Genomic DNA, 6,000 nt, shown 5'->3' on the forward strand with positions numbered 1-6,000 from the left:
CATTAAGTTAAGCATGGGATATTCTGGAATAAGAGAAAGGAGCCACTTAGACTGTCCATTAGGCACATTTGATCTGCAGAAACATATATGGAAATTAGAAATGCACTTGAGTTAATCGTCAGCATAGTCTTCTCTTTTTGGGTGCTGTTTTTCTTATAGTCTCATACTTTCTTCTTATTTTTATCAATTTCTCTCTATACATTTGCATTTTATTAAACCTTTCAATATTATATTTTTATAAACTGTAGGAGGAAGAGAAGGGACTACCTTTACTTTAACATTATCATAGAAGATGGAAAAAAAATTTCAACGCTCTTTTAGAAATCTTATGAAAGCTTAAATACCTCATCCACCAAGAATAAAGATGGACATGCTTTTCACATCATGGTATCAATTCAGTTCTAGGAAGGGTTACACAAGATTATGAACTCATATAAAGCAACAGAAGAGAAATAAAAATGAAAGCCACTATGCTTATGCATAAAGATGTGCTCAAACTAAACAAACATATTTTATAATGGCTATATAAAACATCACTAGGAAGATTAGGGAAAAATAAATGAAAATATGAATTAGATTACACACCTCAACCAGATATGGAATTGTGAAATATAGGTCTCCAAAGTTATCTTGCCAAGCCACCTCCTAATACCAAGTAGACAATTAAGAAATCTCAAAATATGGTAGCAGAATACATAGAGGTTGAGGGGGTGGTTAAAGGGCAGAATGGTTTCATGATAGAGATAGAAAATGTACAAAAGAAAAGCTAAAGAGAAACTCCGAAACTGCTGAGTGAAATTCCGCAAGCAATTATAAACAATGAAATCATAAAGAAGGCGAAAATAAGATGCTGGAAAATGAAAAAGGAAATAACTGATTAAACATTTTACACGTAATGCCATAATATGATTCCCAAATAGGACCAATAAAACAACTACTTAATACGCACGTTATAGGAATCCATGATGTGTATGGATGGTATTTGTTGTATGTAACCTTGTCCAGCTTGTAAATACATTCATACCACAGATAACCAACCTGAAAAAAATTTAAATAAAGAAATAAAACCAATAAATTAGAAAACTCAATGGATTGGTTGGCTGCCTTACGGAACCAATCTTTTTCATCTTTTCTTGATTTCTTAGATTCTTGTAATTTTTGTTCTTGATTGTTTGACCCTTTGTACACTCCCTGTGTACTAGGGTGTTCCACCCTTCTTTTTTTTATATCAATAAACTTTTTACATATCAAAAAAAAAAAAAAATCTATATGAAGATAATAGAAACAACATGGTAACAAAATCAAGCAACTCACAAACACAGAAGCTGCAACAATGCTTGCTTTGATTGAGACTCTCCTCTTGGTTTCACATTCCTCCAATCTCTCCATCCATTTCTCAACCTTAACATTAAAATGTTTGAAAATTTTAGTAGTTGGCAGTTGGTGCAACAAGAAAGCAAGATCTACCATACAACCAAACTTTCAAGGGATTACATTGGGGTGGTAGTATGCATATATCATTCCAATGATCCATATATAGCGATCAAGTCCAGATCTGAAATGCCACTCATGTAATCGAGGGAGATTTGGTTTTGCAGGATCGGTATACCCTGTCATAAAAAATAACTATTATGTATATGCATAAGCCAGTAAGTCCACTTGTATTAAAAGGTCATACCCAGTGCACAAAGTAAGTATACATGAATTAAGAATTAAAAAATCACCTTGAAAGTTGAGGGTGGTTATTTATCAGGATTTCATGTGGGGAACAAGGATAATGGAGAGTTTCTAATTTCTTGTTCTTTGTTTGTGACTGACAGATTCATTTATTGTAAGGTAAACTTGGAGGAGATTCTCTCTCTTTGGTGTATTCTTCTGTGTTTAGAGGCAAGTCTAACGACTCAAGAAAATTTTGGGCAAGAGTGAGATTGTCCATATTGGACCAGTTCAGGATGTGGATAATTTAGCTTATCTTTTTGGTTGTAAAGTGGGTGCCTCACCCATCACTTATTTGGGATGGCTGATTGGGTTGCCTTAGATTAAAAAATGGAAAAAATATCATAAGGTAGTTTTATCTCCCCTAGGACAGAAGCTCATGGTCAAATTCTGAAGGCAGATAATCTTTGTAGGCAAAACATAGTCATTGTTGATTGGTGTTGCATGTGCAAAGCAATGACAGAGACAACTGAAATCTTTTCTTGCATTGTCCCTAGGGAGCTTTGTTTGTTGGCTTTTGCTTCATTTGGAGTAGCTTGGGTAATGTAATGCCGAACTTGGTACAGGATCTTTTAGCATATCGGAGAGCTAGCACCGAGCAATCAATGTTTAGATGTGTGGAATGTTATTCCATTGTAATTGATCCAGTGCATTTGGAGGGAGTGAAATGCTAAACTGTTTGATGGTCTTGTGGACTCCTAGCTTCACTTGAGACTTTTGCTCTTTAGATCTTTGTTTGAATGGTTAAGGGATATTATGGATTTAGCTTGTAATTCTTTTAGGGAGTTTTTAGCTTTTTTATAATGTTAGATGTTAGATCTTTGGTGGTGCTCTTGTATTCTCCCATGTAGGGCTTCACCCTCTTCCTTTTTATTATATTTCTTTTGGGGAAAAATATAGGAAAAAGAAACGGACCACAAAGTATGAGACCCGACCAAAACACATCCCAACCAAAAGCCCCAAAAAAATGTCATCTTTAAACTTTTGTACAATTGATTGCTGTCACATTTCTGCTAAGTTCACTTAGAGTTAAATCAAGCAAGCTTAATCGCTGAGCTATGAAATGACTTGCTAACTCCCAGGTCAATAATAAATGTAGCAGAAAATTAAAACCAAAAGACAGAAGATAGGGTTACTAACCTAAAAGGAATGCTAGAGGACGCCAGAATATTTCAAAAAATCCCGGGATTTCCCATATCAAGATAACCCCAAGAAAGCTTGCAAGAAACTTCACAGCCATCACTGATCTTATCTCGTTCTACTTGTTAAAAATCCCAAGGGCTCCATACACCATTACAGGGAAAAGCGTGTGCATAGGGCAGATATAGTACAGCATATAGTCATTGTTCAGAACAATGCAGCAAAATGCCACAAAGAAATTTAACCGCCACATCATCTGTTTCATATCGTAAGGATTTAGAAGATCATAGATTAAAAATATATACAGAAAAAAAAAGAAAGAAAGAAAGATAGTAAGTCAAATAATAAATGATTATACATTTTATATTCAGTGAATTAAAAGGTTACCTGAGTAAAACGTGCAATGCTAAAATCCTTTCTAATATAATAATAGGAAAAGTTGCCAAATCCAGTCAAAAAAACATATGTAGCAATAAAGACGCGTATTGCATTGTATATCTCTGTTGCAGCAAAGTAATGGTACAGTACAAATAGGACCTGCCAAAACATAAAAGAAAATTTAAATGCAATCAATGACAACTTGTAAAGCAAATTCACTAACCCAGGTAAAAATACTTATTAAAGCTAGTTATATAAAAGATGAGTGTAACAATAAATTGATTAATGTAGTATACTGTGCACACAAGCAGTTTCAGATATTAAATTAATATGTGAGATTCGATACATCAGAAAAGAATGTTTTTTGATTAGTGATATATTAGCAAAGAATGTTACAGTCTCAAATCTGTAATCATTCAATAATTAGAAACCAAAATCATATCAATCCATCAAATAGGTTCAGGGTTTCTTTGCAGCATCTATTATCAAAATCATAATGCATGGCTAAAATTAACAAACGAGAAAGCATGTAGCCAAATTTTAATAACGTCTGGAACAAAATGAATGACAACTAAGGTAAATTAAGCTAGTTTGTCATATGAACACAATGTAGTGCCAGAATACAATTATCCAAAATAAATAAAGCATGAAGTAGCAGGCATAAGTTTGAGAGAAGTTAAATGCATTACATATGTTTTCCCAAGTAAAAAGCTACAGCAATGCAACTAAGTACAAGTTATATGCTTAAAAAAAAAAAAAAAAAACTTGCCTGCATCCATCCTTTCCACTCCTCAGTTTGATGCCGATTAAGGTAAAGTAGGGATTTTCCAGAGAATGCTGACATATCACTATGTTTTTTCAAAGAAGTAAATGCTGAAACTATGATCAGGAGAATGTTGAGAAAGAGGAAAAGATCCCGATTGTAATTCTGCCCAAAAAAGCCACCAAAAATTGATCAAAATTGTCAATAAAAAATTGCAGCCAATTGTGTTTATCAACATGTGAATTTAAACATGACTCTAACATCATCACCTGTTAGCTAGAAATAGACTGTTGGGAAAACAAGGTCATAAAAAAAATGCATCACATTGAGTAGCATGGTTATTATCTATTCTCTTGTACTAATAACTTAATAGAATATTACATTTTGGCTACAAATAAACTGTAGCATAAAAATTTGAATTTCTAGCCCAGCTAAATAATAAATAAACAAATAAATAAAGGCAAAGAGTTTTAGGCTATCATCTTATGAGGCTTTTCACCAAGTGTTGAATAGAGAGAGGTCTTTATTATTGCCAATGACCTTATCTTCACCTTTTCTTATGAAAGAGGGCGTTGTTTGAGCTAAAGCTCATTGGCATGTTGAAAAAGGGGGGAACAACGAAGGAAGAAAGAAAATTTATATTTTCCTAACCTAAAAGAAGTTCATAGAATACAACTTAATCCCGTATCTTTATATAAATGAAGCTGGTCAGGCCCAATGGAAGGTACTCAAATCCACATAAATAATAATAATAACAAAAATGATTTTATTTTATTTTTCTTTTAGGGGCAGGGGCATGAACAGATATAAGGCAACACTATAATGAGGAAGAAAAGAACTAGAGTCCAGAATTAAATAGAAAGCAAGTGCCTCACTGCCTTGTGTGATAAGTATGCAACTATGCAACACAACATCTTAGGGAAGCAAGTGAGAGCAAAGGCGTTAATTAAATATATATATGGGATTAAAGAAATATGTTCTATGAGCAGGAGAAATGCACCTTTGTAGATTCTCCCAGTAATTTTGTTCGATCACATATGTAGAAATAGACCAGAATTGCCCCCAACTCAGACCTACAGCATGCAGTTATGATATGAAGATTGAAAGAATGCTAATTTTGTATATCAAAAAAAAAAAAAGATAATGACTTACATTGCTCTCAAAGTTGCTCTATTTTCTAGCAAGAAAGAGTCATCCATTGTCAGAAACCTAGAAACATGAGAAGCAGAAGGTAAGAACACCCAAAGATAATCAAAGTAGAACTCCAAAAGAATACATAATAGCAAGTTACCTAATTAGAATTTCAAATTTTGCATTACAAAAAAGTCTAAATTGTTGAATTTATAAAAAGAATATGGGGTTTCTGTTCCATCCATTGCCTCACAGAGTGAAGCTACCATTTAACAAGCCAGAAACAAATATTGCTGCATTTATAAAAAGAATATGGGTTTCTATTCTATCCATTTCCTAACAGATTGAAGCTACCATTTTACAAGCAGAAAGAAAACGGCAAGGACATATTGCCTAACAAAGTACAATAACTTCAAAATGGGAAATTAAGGCAAAGAGAAACCTATTTTTTAATTAGTAAGTTACACATGCACCCATGGGGTTCAAGGGACCCAGGGGTACCATCACCTCTTAGGATGCCTGGGGATTGGGGTTTGAAACCCCCTCCCCAATTTACCTAGTGGAAAAAAGAAGAAGAAGTTACACATGCATCAGTATATGTGCTTAATGTCATATATTTTGTTCACAACTGGTTCTAAGCTCAAAAAAATGAGGGTTGTAATAGGTTGACAGTTAGTTGGCTAGCATATAATCCAGTAATTTTATTATGAATGGACCCATTATAGATACATGTTGTGGCATCCCCTACTAATGAAGCACTGCATCAAACCCCAAATGCAATGAAAATTGAGCAAGGATTAGTTAGGGTGTTCCCTTGAAGCAGCAACGTGATACATCAACGCTTGGGTGTAGTGGTTAGTCTATTGAGGATC

The 6,000-nt window shown here is 34.0% G+C and overlaps 1 long non-coding RNA gene and 1 pseudogene across 1 annotated transcript; both read right to left on the reverse strand.

Moving 5' to 3' along the window:
- Positions 1-766: 766 nt before the first annotated feature.
- LOC142634735 (protein REDUCED WALL ACETYLATION 4-like) lies at positions 767-3,685 on the reverse strand (annotated as a pseudogene).
- A 301-nt stretch (positions 3,686-3,986) lies between these two features.
- Positions 3,987-5,209, reverse strand: LOC142634338 (uncharacterized). Its single transcript, XR_012844121.1, has 3 exons — positions 5,150-5,209; positions 4,998-5,070; positions 3,987-4,162 (listed from the first exon to the last, which is right to left on the reverse strand). It is a non-coding gene; the product is annotated as an uncharacterized LOC142634338 (long non-coding RNA).
- Between the last annotated feature and the right edge of the window lie 791 nt (positions 5,210-6,000).

This window comes from Castanea sativa, chromosome 5, assembly GCF_040712315.1.
Source record: "Castanea sativa cultivar Marrone di Chiusa Pesio chromosome 5, ASM4071231v1".
NCBI classification, from domain to species: Eukaryota; Viridiplantae; Streptophyta; class Magnoliopsida; order Fagales; family Fagaceae; genus Castanea; species Castanea sativa.